General features: G+C 45.3%; 1 long non-coding RNA gene across 2 annotated transcripts; it reads left to right on the top strand.

Annotated features, from left to right (window-relative positions):
• Positions 1 to 1339: 1339 nt before the first annotated feature.
• Positions 1340 to 4999, top strand: LOC149361756 (uncharacterized). Of its 2 annotated transcripts, none has more exons than XR_016288440.1 (2): positions 1340 to 2541; positions 3153 to 4999. It is a non-coding gene; the product is annotated as an uncharacterized LOC149361756 (long non-coding RNA). The 2 variants fall into 2 exon arrangements; XR_016288441.1 differs by having other exon boundaries at positions 3130 to 4999.
• The last annotated feature ends 7399 nt before the right edge of the window (positions 5000 to 12398 follow it).

Below are 12398 nucleotides of genomic sequence, written 5' to 3'. Positions count from 1 at the left end.
CCGCATAACAACGGTGCAATAGCTACAAAAGATGTTTTCATTCTGTTACGAATTCCTCGAACAATAATCGGGGCTCTTTCTACCACGAGGACCACTGCACAGTCCCACTTCATCAACACAAAAGCGGGCTCTCATATGTCACCCACAAACTTATGACTCAGTCTCAGAAGCAGGCGAATGTGTTGAACTGCGTCGAAGGAATTCGAAAGCAGTGCTGACGGCGGCTTTGCATGTAATGTGTCATCCATTTCCAGCGCTGAACGACGCTATGCGTGCCATTCCAATTTACGTTCGAATACTTTTGCTTTAGTACTGGTGGCACACGGCGAACCATAGAGCCCTCAGTAATATGTTCATTCATGACCAAGTTGCACAGGAGCAGTAACGAGTAAAAAACATTTCCTCAATCATCTGAACCCCGGCTCGGCGAAATGGCCTATGAGAGGCTTCGCGGTTCATGAACACGCCGATGGCGAGAGTGACGGACTTCTCGATCTCTTCATTTTAAATGCATTGCAAGATACTTTTATCGCCTGCGAAAACTTGTATTTCCTCCTTTTTTTAACAAGCATTTTCTTTAATGGGCGACCGATGAATCTTTGAGCAACTCATCCTTTGTTAGACATTTATTTCAGCAAAAAGTTACCTACAGCCATACAATGTAAGGATGAGAAGTGCTTGTAGCTGGGAGTTTTTGTGTTTATTTAGGAAAGACATAGTGCCGTGTTCCTATTTTAGTGCTCTTGTCTTTCCAATGGTAGGTTGTTTACGAAGGAAGGGGAAATGTCCCCCCAAAACTGGTTTTGTCTAGGTGCAGGTGAAAGCAATCGATCTATGGTATAAGCTGGGGCCGATTCTCGATATTCACATTCGCCTGTCGGCGCCATATTGCCTCTCTGATTGGCTGTCAGAAGTGTCAATCGCCGTCAATGGGCGTGTCAATCAGGGTCGGTTACACGTGCACTTTCCGCGGTGACGTAGATTTGACGTGGCATTGAAAATGCATTTTCGTAGCGCTATTCTTGGTGCCCGGCTGGTACATATATGTGATTGTGAAGGGAAAAGAAGCTACAAGCGGTCCGCGCGAGAGCACTTGCGCTCGACTTGCCAATTTGGAGTAAATAGCTGCACACCGGAAATGGCAACTTCCTAAAATCTGATTGGTTCGAACAATATCACGTAAATCACGTGATAGGCACACATGTTGGAGTGATGTCAGAATGACGTTTCATCACGTTTACGTTGTGCCGCCGTTGCAAAAAATGGCTGAAGTTCGCCGACATCATTTCGCTCGGCGAAAGGTTACCGAATCTTGCAAATGAGTTAGTGAAATGCTGACTTATACGGCGTTAGGTAGCCGCACTTTAACGGGTATTTATTTCAAGACAAAACTAAGCTTACAAAAGTCTTGTTTTGATTTCACAATGTAATGGTATGGCGTTATAAGAGCACATCTGAAATAAGCAACCCTTGGGAGCGTTAATAGTGAAGGCTTAAGCATACAGCCGCATAGGGGCGCTAACTGCTCTCCCGTTGCAAACCCTTCGCTCTCAGTGAGAAATCATCCGTACGTGCGGTTAGTGAAGCGCGAAAATTGCTCGAATGGCGGTGCCGGCGCTGCGATTTGCTGCTCCTTGCATTCATTCGTCGTTTGTTAAACCCTAGAAGTGGGAAAGGTGAGCGACTTTCGAGGTCACCGCGAGGCTTTCGAGTTGTCTCTGACTAGACAGCTCGTCTGTTCAGTCACCTGACGAGGCATATGGTGTGGTGGCTATGCAAGGATGCATTGCGGCGAGAAGCAGTGCCGACCTGTCGAGCTCTGAGGGGCGATCGCCAGCTGTGAAACGTGGCAGAACGGATGGGCTTTGCGCGCGTGATGAGCGGATGACACGGCAGGTGTTCGCGCGGCCGACCAACAAACTCCAGGAATGTGTCGGGCTTCTCGACGAGACATCCGTGTGTGTGTAACGTCATTCTCATTCCTTTTGCATGCATGCTGCGAATCCGAAATTTTTATTCGGCATTTCGCGTTGCTTTTTTCATCATACTGTTTTCAGTTTTTGCACACGGCTCAAGTTGAGAAAACAAAGTCTACTATGCTAGTACGTTGGTCGATTGCTTTGTTTTTGGAGTTGATGAATGTGATAGGCAGCATAGGTGAAATCAGCTGGAAGGCGTCGTTTCCTTAAATGTGGAAAAAAAAATTGCGTGAAACTCTAAAAGAATACTATACCCTGGCTTAAGCATAATTAGTGAAGCACACAAAAGTGATTTTGCTATTCAAGGTAATATTTTCATAACAGTGCTACATCATCAGTTACACAGCAGTCACGTGGAAATGACCGTAGGAGGGTGAAAAAAATCATCTCTCTTAGGGCGCACGAAAAACAAACATGTATGACTCTTGTACATTTTATTTACAGGTGTGTTGTTCCTACCGGTGAAGGTTCCAGCTCACTCGAAGTCTGAGCGGGATCCATCCATGACCCGTTTGTGTGCAATCTCTCTTCATGTGCTGCCCGCATGGAAATCGTCAAACTGGTGAGCACGCGCTTAGTGTGTTGGGGCAAGCATTAAGGGATAATATGTTTGCCTTTAGTAAGATTGCGTACGGCTAATTATATCTGATTGTATTTATATATAGTTTATTCAGCAAGCAAGAACAGTGTAAATAGAACCACATATGAAAATAATGTAAATTAATCATGTCTGTACTTTTCAGGTGACAGCGGAGATAGGTGTGCATGACACGCAGTGTTGTTCTGTGGTTTTGAATTTCTCTCAGTGACCGCAATGTCAAGGTAGCCAGATTTCGATTATTGCAAAATGCGAAAGCATGTATATACTAAAAAACTCAAGGTAGTCATAAACAGTTAAACATGTGCCCTTCTTTGCAGTGCATTCTGTAGCGGTTTTCTTGAGTATAAAAAGACTGGTAATTATTTCTGAGCATCAGTTTGGGAAATCTGCCATCAAGTACCTCTAGCTATATAGAAACAATTTGTTTTGAAACTAATGATTGGTTTTGCAGTGACCGTATTTCACATTTGTACGTAAATCTAGACTATTTTTGAACACAATGTCTAGCTCGTTGGGAGATTTCAGTGCACAGCATTGATTAGTGTGCAGGTGATGGTGTGCATCTTATGCAGATGTGGCAGACCACCCTCACCATGGGGTCTCATGTGCTCTGGAGCCAGGATACCAGATTCATGTTTGGTCACTTCCCAGCTGGTTGGCCATACCGGGCTCCTGAGGTGTCTGCAAAGGCCATGGTACAGCATGATCAAGAGTTCTCTGCGAAGGTCACCACAGCTTGCATTGTGCAACCCAACATATTCATCCACACTCAGCTGCAGCACCATGACACCTCTGGCAAGTGGTGATAATAGCAGGAGCACCAACATCTACAACAAGGAGGAGGACACAGCACCATTTGGGTTCTGTCTGACAGATCGGAAGTGCATGATCAGCAGCTGCGTGCAGGAATTCTACTCACTGTCACGGTTTTCAAGTGTAGCTATGCCACAAGTAATCAGTGTACATTTGCTTTGCTTCAAGCTTGATGGCATACTGCTAGGAAGCCGGTAAAGTCTTCATAATTTTGGTGTTCTTCTTTAAACTGGGCCATATTGGTGGTATCCATGACAGTAGAAATCAGTTTTGTCTGGTGTTGCAGTTTTTTGTGAATCAGGAAGTGTCCCAAGTGTTTTCAGCCTACCGTCTGCCAACTTGCTGAGTGCGTGCTTCAACACATGCTTTGGTGATTGTGAAGAAGTGCTTTCCTTCGTGTGGTGCCTCGCTATGTGTTCTGCTTGTATACAACGCACATTTTATTTGGTGCTTAAGTTCAGTGAAAGACAGGAAGCCACCAAAATGTTTTCCTTCTAGCACCAGGGTGTTCACTGCACATGCGTTCATCAGTGCTTTTCTGTTTGCTTTGGTGTTTGTTGAGAGCCAGCAGTCCACAACATACTCAACATACAGCATGGTCGCTGTGTCTCTAGTCATTTACAACATCTGTTCTTCAGGGTGCAACATGCCTTGTGTGGCACTCTTTGTGTGATAAGATCGCAACATGCTTTGCCTCATGGCATCTGGTTGCCCCTGTGTGCTTGCTTTCGACTGCCTCTTTCACATGCTGCTTGTAGTTATACAGCAGTGAACTATTTTTCCTGAAGGAGAAGTCGCGTAATTGTTTCATGGTCATCTTCCCAGATGAAAATGCAAGGCCTGGCCAGCGTCTTCACACGTCTACCCATTCCCATCTTCTAGCTCAAATTTGTACATGTGACGAAAACCTAGAAATTGTACATTAATTCAGTTGAAGGTAAATGGAGGTATAAATTATGCAGCTGCACGTGATTTGTGTTTCAATAATAAAGCTCCAAATGGCATTTTGTAGCTGGAAGGGCATGATCTGGTTCAATAATTCTACTGGAAATGGATCATAATAGTCGTAGTAGTAGTAGTAAACATTGTTGATCTTTCTGGGTTACTCAGGCGGTCTTCCCAGGTTTGGGATCTTTTTCTCTTTCCAGGATTTGTGGTCTGTGTTCTTTTTCTTTGTTAGGCCATCAACCTTGAATGCATGCATTGGAAGATCACTGCCCTCCTTTCCTCCTAGTGAAACTCTGTTAGATCCCATTTTCATTGACATGTTCCCTTGCGTTTTTCTTCATGCAAATTGGGGATGCTGTTTGGTCATTTTATGAAAAATCCGAGACAACCTGCTCACCCCCTTAACCCTTAGTGTGACTGGACCATATCAGTGTACGTGCTGCCATTTTTCTGTTTAGCAAAGGCGACTGCTAGCTACTTATGTTTGCGAACTAGGCAACACTAATGCGCATGTATACCACTGTCAAACGGTTATGAAAGACGGGCCTGTCCCAAAAAAATTCTTATCTGTGTAGACGAGACACATTCGTCAATGTGTATTGTTGCACTAGGTAATGATTCGCAGTTAGGCTGCATAATGAATTCTAGGATGCATGAAGTTCAGTGATGGAAATAAACTATTTTGCCAATAATGGCTTCCACAAACTTTTCACTCTGCATGTAAAAGACACCTCACCTTTTTGAGCAAATTGCAACACCTAAGAGGCAATGCAACTTGTCTCGCTCCACAAAAATGTAGGGGCACACTTAAGCTCAGCATTCATGGGTATCACACAACAGTGTTTATGGTTCCCTGCAGCGGTTTCTCTTCACACACACAGTCACTGTTCTTCATTCGTGTTCACACATTTATCACAGTTGCCTCAACACAGGTTCCCAACTCTTGTCTTTGAACTCTTCCACACTGCAGTTCACCTACGTAGTATTATTGTAATTAGTTTCTCACTAATTGGCACATCTCTAGTTCACTGCAGTAATTACAATGCTAGGCTTCAAATTAAGCCAACAGCACCCGCGCATCACTCCCTCCCACTTTGTACCTCAGTAAAGTCAATGTGCCTGCACGGCCTAGTTGGTAGCGTGCCTGGCTGGCGATCCAGGGGTCATGGGTTGTTTTTCTGTACGTAAAATCTATTATTTTATAAAGTGAAGTAGTTTCAGAGATGTGCTGACGTTTGATTCAGATTACAAACCCTCTTTTCAGTGACTTTCATTGCGGACATCCACGCGTGAAGCTTGTTTTTTGACACAATGCCGGCTGGATAACACTGAGTCTTCTGCAGAATCCCAGCCTCTCTCCTTGACAGTGGTGTGTGGAAGCTTTCCGTACCTTTCTTTTCTGGTTGCACATGGCACCCAATAACTTCTTAGCACTAATTGCGATGCCATCACATACCGTACAGCACTATTAATATTACTTGGTGGTAGTCAGAAAAAAAAAATATTCTTATAGTGTGAAAAAAGAATAGCAGCCTGTTTCCACCTGACTTGGTTTGGTTTCATACTTCTGCTAGAACTTAAAGAGAAATTAGCCAGCAAAACTGTACAAGACGGTAATTTTTCAGGGCGCTTAAATTTTATGCACAGGCACTTGCAATGACTCCAATTTCATCAACATTTTGCAGCCTGTTATATCATTATAATGGTGATGAATAGTTCCGGTTCATTAATTTAACACTCTCCTCGTGGAAACTCTGAGTCAAACTTGCTTACCATTTTTCAAGCTGCCTTAATCATGCTAAAAAAAAAACAATTTGCCTTCCATGCGCACACACCACTAGGTATTTTAAGTGTTCTTTTTTTTTCATGCAGTGGAGTGTAATATATACATAGAAGGGAGAAATCTCCAACCTGTCACTTATGCTCAGGCACCAGAGCGGATTTTAAACGCACATATCAGGCTTGTCCAAACAAACCGAAACCTCCTTTCCAAGGGATGGAATCACAGGAACGATGGGAGGCTGCTCTGCGCAATGCATCATGGTCTGGGCCTTGAAGGTCGCCGTAGCCAAACAGTGCCTGCTCACCTAGAGTGGCCTGAGGGCCGTCGCCAACCTGTTCAACACCCCTTCAGCCACCCTCACCTGATCCACTGAAGTGGGACTAATAAAGTTATTAACAACCAAGGGCTCCTTCCTGCCAAAGCGCTTCACCACAGTAATTTTGAACTGCTTCATTGAACAAATAATCTCTGAGCTGTACACAAGCTTTGTTCTCTGTACAGGTAGGCCCTTTGTTATTGGAATGTGGTAATCTACTTTTGCAGAGCAACTTCGATTGGTCCACAGTGTCCTTTCAGACATTTGCCGACATTTCAGCACCTACATCTGGTATGGTGCCCTTCACTGAGCTGTAGATGTCATATTTTGAGTGTACATAGAGGGTTGTCTATTTTAGTTCACAGTAAAGTACTTTGAGAGTGAACGCATTTCATTGAGCATTACTCTCCTGTAGTGCACAATAGTGGCATCACAGGGTCTTTATTGCATCAGTGTATGGTGTAAATGTTGCCTAACGGCATTGTGATTCACCATTCAAAGAGAACCAACAATGGCCCTGATATGTATGTGGTCAGGAGTTTGCACAGAGGGAAAGTCATGCACTTGCACATCAGGCTAGAAACATGACTGAGGCCTCTTGTAGATTGCTCGTGGAGTGCACATGGCTTGCCAAAACCAATCCACATCATCCAGTGTTATCATGCTGCATTAATGGACCTTCTGCCAGAATACCACTGCTTGTCTGTGATGCTGCCTCCCTCAAATACTGTGGGCCATGTTAGCCTTGCATTTCTTGCCGCCTTTGTGTGTTATCTTTCTGCTGTCCATGCTTGTGCTTTTCTTGTTGTGTTGCTGTTCTTCCTTCTTAACTCACCATTGTTTTTATTCTCCTTCAGCTCCTTGACCTGACACCGAGGCATGTTCAGGCTTAATATGACATGTGCACTAGATAATACGCGCATCCTATGATAATAACTTGCATTCACGTTAAAGAACCCCAGGTGGCCGAAATTTCCGGAGCCCTTCACAACGGCGTCCCTCATAGCCTGAGTTGCTTTGGGACATCAAACCCCAATAAACCAAACCAATAACTTGCATGAAGCAAATAAAGCAAGTGTCTTGCACACTGCATTAGCTGCTTGTAATGTGGCATCACCCTCCACTTTCACTATCCTCTTCTATATTCGTCCCACTCCCCAATGTTGAGTAGCATATGTGAAGATATCTTTTTCCAGCCGACTTCACCTCTCTTGACATCACACGTGGACCTCTTACAAGGAATCTTGCTGCATTGAAAGGAGCTGCCTGGTGCTGCTGTAGATGCATTACTGTTGTCCTACAGCAAAGGAATTGCAGGGATGGGCATGACAAATTTTGTTTCACCTCTCACATTTTGGTGCGTACTTGCATCACACGAGTGGTGTAGCTGCCTATATTCCCTTGGTAAGTGCTGTGTGCTCATTGTTAGACAGAATTAAAGAGATTGAGGGCCTTTTCAAACATTGAAATTAAATAGCATTATCGAGAGCCTTTTTTTGTTTGAATGAAATAATGTACCTGCCACTCTACGCCATGCATTCATGAGGTGCTTTTATATAAAGTCCGTGAATCTGCTTGCAGGAAGACTTAGTTAATGTTCACAAAGCAAAAGATGAGTTTGATGTCCTATTCAGATTAAGTGAAACGCCAACACTGTGAAATACATGCTTCTGTTGACAGTGGACTTTTAGCTGTGTCTGTTTTTCTTTAAGTACTGGCGGGAAACAATATCTCCCTATTTTGCTCTCGCATTTTACGCTTTTGATAATAAGAAGTACGCGCTCATAGCGTTGCACTTGACGCGATTCGCAGTCGCGTTTCGTGCGCGGCCGCTTGCAAACGTAACCAAGGGTAGCGTTAAGTTCTATGCACCTAAAGAAGTGACACGGTGAGGTAAAGCTTTCCAACGCCACTGACGCGTTCAGGTTACGATCGAGAGCCAGCCGTTTCTCCGCCAATTCCTCTCCCCGTGACGCTGATCGCATCTCACAAGTACGGAGACGCGACACGCTGCGCGATGGCTTCGGGCAATAAGCGGTCGCTTATGCGGTCGGTCTTATTTCCGTGACGACCGGCCACAGGGTCTTTAGCGTCGCATTCAGCACCATCACTCAGCTAATGTGTGCGGCGAGTACGCCGAGACCGCCGCCGCAACGCATTTCACCGTCCATCACTACGGCGCTATGGCTACTGTGCTAACTCACCTTCGCGCCGCAACTCGGCGGTGTTTTTTGTACTTGGCGCCAAGTAGCAGACGACACTGTTTATTTTTTTGTCATACTTTTTTCTTTATTCTTCAATGTCGTCATTCTATTCTGCTGTTACGAATTTTCGCACCGCCCCAATTCACACGTCACGGGTACGCCCCGCTCATGGCGGATTGGCGAATATCGAGAATCGGACCCCTGGTGATTTGTTCGCCGTATCCGGGCTGGGCGATAACAGGATTAAAAATAAAAAGTAATGCCTCAGAATATACCTGAAAAATAAGAGTGTGGTGACCGGCATATCGCAATGCAAAGGCGCCCAAAACTAATAAAAGGCGTGCGCCGCAACCTGCGCGTGGGCTTATCTCGACCAGCCACGCACCGACGAACATATGGCAGTAGACGCCGCTTCGCCCCTGGCAACTTGTCTGCTCCTTGGCATGAACCACGTAATAGAACGCAGATAACGCTGCATCCGACGTCTGAGAGAAAACAGAAACCATTGTGCACAATCATGCGCAACTGCCAATGCCACGGTCAATTCAGCGACACTGCGACGCTTGGGAAGCAGTGAGCTATCACAGTGATTGCTTTCAGCCGGCCTTTCCAATGCTGAAGACATCGGAACGCCTCGGCACCGTTGTTATTGGTTTGTTCATGAACCGCAGCGCCGAACAGTGTGATTTCTTCTCACTAGTCGTGGGTAATTTTTGTTTCTTTTTATTCGGGATTGCACTTTCAATAGCAGCCCCAGTCGGCAAAGTAAGTATCATCATCATGTTCGCAATCAGCGGCGTTTGCGTTCAGCTGACTGGCCTCGGTTAACCCAGAACAGTCTGCCTGTTGTGCGCCGCCCATTTCTATTTCTTCTCTGGGCTTGGGTACCATTAAACTCAGTTTGCTCTAGAACCAACGCTGATCTATTCCTGTCGCTTAACAGAGCACGGTAATTTTTTTAAGCTTGCTGAACTGTCCTAAATTTTGAGCATATTTCTCAACTTCACTGTTAAAGTGGGAGATAAAATTAGATGAAAGATATGGTTATTTGATACCTTACCCTAAATGGTATTGTTAAGGCGCATTTTTTACCTGAGGGTGCCTGCAATTTCTGATCTATTTCATTAGTATTCTACTGGCAGTTTTTTTCACCTGATTTTAGCTCTCCACATATAGACCGATCAGCTGGCGCTTGAAGAGTGTAGCAGTAAGAAGATCAATATGCTTTTCCCATCCAGGAAGCCCAGAGAAATAAATTTCGATAGTAGCGTTTTACGAAGAGCGCACGGCAGCCCTGATGCTAGGCCTCTTCAGTTACCCATCAAAATGCCAGATTTCCCGGCCGACTGTGCTTGTCACGGTTGATCAGCAAGTCCAGCATAACTTTCCATTCCCCTTCAACCGTGGCTAAAAATCGAACTTGGTGTCCAACCTGCAGAAACTGAGATAGGAACTTAAGGTCGGTTATTGACCACCACGAACGGAGAGTACTGTCAGGGACAATAGTCACTGGACCGCGTGCTTCATCAACGAAGACCGTTATCATCCACTGGCTAGAGACCCAACTTGTGAAGGGGAAAGTAAAAATACTGTTCTTTGATCTCAAAAAGTGTCGTTTCTAGCCGGCAGCTAACAGAGCTATCGACTTGATTTACCGAGCTCGTGGTCGAGGGAATTTGTCTCCGACTATACCTATTGAAAACTCTCTATATCTTTGGATTCTGCCTGTCAAGACTCATAGTATTGAGTTTACTATTAGCTTATTTTCATGATTACCACTTCAGAAAACTATAATTATACGAAAAGTATGTAATAATTTCTCATGAATGCAAGAGTACCAAGTTTTCAGGACAAGATGGTATTATAAGTATTTCTATTCATGTATATCAGACGTACGAAGAACATTGTTAACTCAAAATTCTGCCGCAGTGGTGAGTCAGTGGTTATGGCGCTCGGCTCCTGACCCGAAAGCCGCGAATTCAATCACGGCCCCGGCAGCCGGATTTCAATAGAGGTGAAATTCTGTCACTGCACGAAATTCTGTCAGTGCGATGTCAGAGCACGTTAAAGAACCCCCGGTGGTCGAAATTTTCCAACTCCTCACTACTGCGCCTCTCATAGCTTGAGACGTTTTAGGACGTTAAACCTCAATAAATCAATTCAGTAATCTATCATGAAACGCTAGTGAGAGCGTCGGTGTGGTCTAGGTCACCTTCTCAGGGCTATGGTTAATTTCACTAGGCGAATCAAGGCACAAATGACTACAGGAAAATAACCAGAACTTTATGTTGCTTTGGCATATTACGCTCAAAACATGGGGGCGCCTAATGATAAACCTCATCCGATCCTCCACAAGGGCATGGTGAGCCGTCATATCTATGAATGCACGCAGTCAGAGGATACGTGTGATACGGAACGGGCATGTCGTCCATGGCGTCAAAGTCCTTCACATCATCGCTGAAGGTGACCTTTCCTGGGCGCTTCGAATGCACTGATTCTCGCTCGCTCGTGCGAACCTGCGAGTGAAGTAGCCTTTCGCGCCGCGGAACAATTCTTGACAGGCACCACTCAGAACTGTCTATAGTAGGTGGCGTCATAATTGATTGGCCGCAGTTTTTAGAGTTCTCCGGTTCCTCATGGATTGTATCAAGAGAACTCTTGCGAGCGGCTTTTCCAGCGATGGGTAACCGAAGATTGACCGTCTTGGGTATTCGTCTAGGGAACTGTTCGTCGACGAGCGCAGCTCTGATGCGCCTTCTTCTTGCGAGAGCCGGGTTAATTACAACTACGTTTGGGTTTGGCGCCGATCGATGTAGCAGCGCTTTTTCTTCGATATGTTTTGAGCAACGGCTGGTTGTATTAGTTAGCGTACTTGACGATGTGTACGTACTCGTCGCTGTAGTGCTCTCAGTCGAGGTAAATGAAGAATCTTCCTCGTCCGATGTTGATGTCCTGTATAAGGCATCGTAGATGTCAACTCCTTCTTCTGTATATATCTCCCGAAGACGCTCTCTCCAGGGCTTGCTCAGCATGAACATGTAACTGCTGCACTCTCCTCGACCTCGCCCTTCTCGGGAATTGGCGCTTTCGGCAGCAGATTTCGTTTCTTGAGAGGATGTCAAGGCGTTGGCATCGCCTGCAGACGATACAAGCACACTTCCACGTGACAGTTCAGTCCCCTTCCACAGTTCAGACAAAATATTACGAGCTTTTTTACTCTCCAAGGCAGCTGTAGGGATTCTGGGAGTGAGATAACATTGAGACATTGCAATCGCCAAGGGAAGAATCAAGGTCACGATAGCGGAAGCTATTGCCATTGCGAGAACCATGCCTAGGTGGCGCTGCAGGAACCTTTTGCAAAATAAATCCATAGCGTTCCTTAAGACATCATGTAGAGATCTGCAGTTCCCTGCCGTTGCTATTCGCTGTATTGATTGAGTGGCTGCTTGAGGCATGAAGCGCCTAGTCGTTTGGCTCCTGGTACGCAGTGGAAAGTAAGTAATTTCCGTAGCATTGTAACCCTGAAGGCTTACAATGGACTCTCCTTCACCAGCGCATTTTGTGAAGACGGTCGCTGGCCCGATGGCTGTGAAGAGGAGACCACGGTCGATGAAGGGCCAGATCATCATGGACAGCGTGTCTAAATGTATGAATCTATTCCTTCTATAAGGTGCGCATATGTAGCACTCAGCCAGAACACCCGTAGTTGACATGGCCATCAAAAGTGGTATTGCCAGTCCATAAAACACCATAA

This window comes from Amblyomma mixtum, chromosome 2, assembly GCF_055824585.1.
Source record: "Amblyomma mixtum isolate Tamu chromosome 2, ASM5582458v1, whole genome shotgun sequence".
NCBI lineage: Eukaryota > Metazoa > Arthropoda > Arachnida > Ixodida > Ixodidae > Amblyomma > Amblyomma mixtum.
The sequence above is the reverse complement of the archived record's forward strand: the minus strand, read 5'-3'. Positions and strand labels throughout refer to the sequence as shown.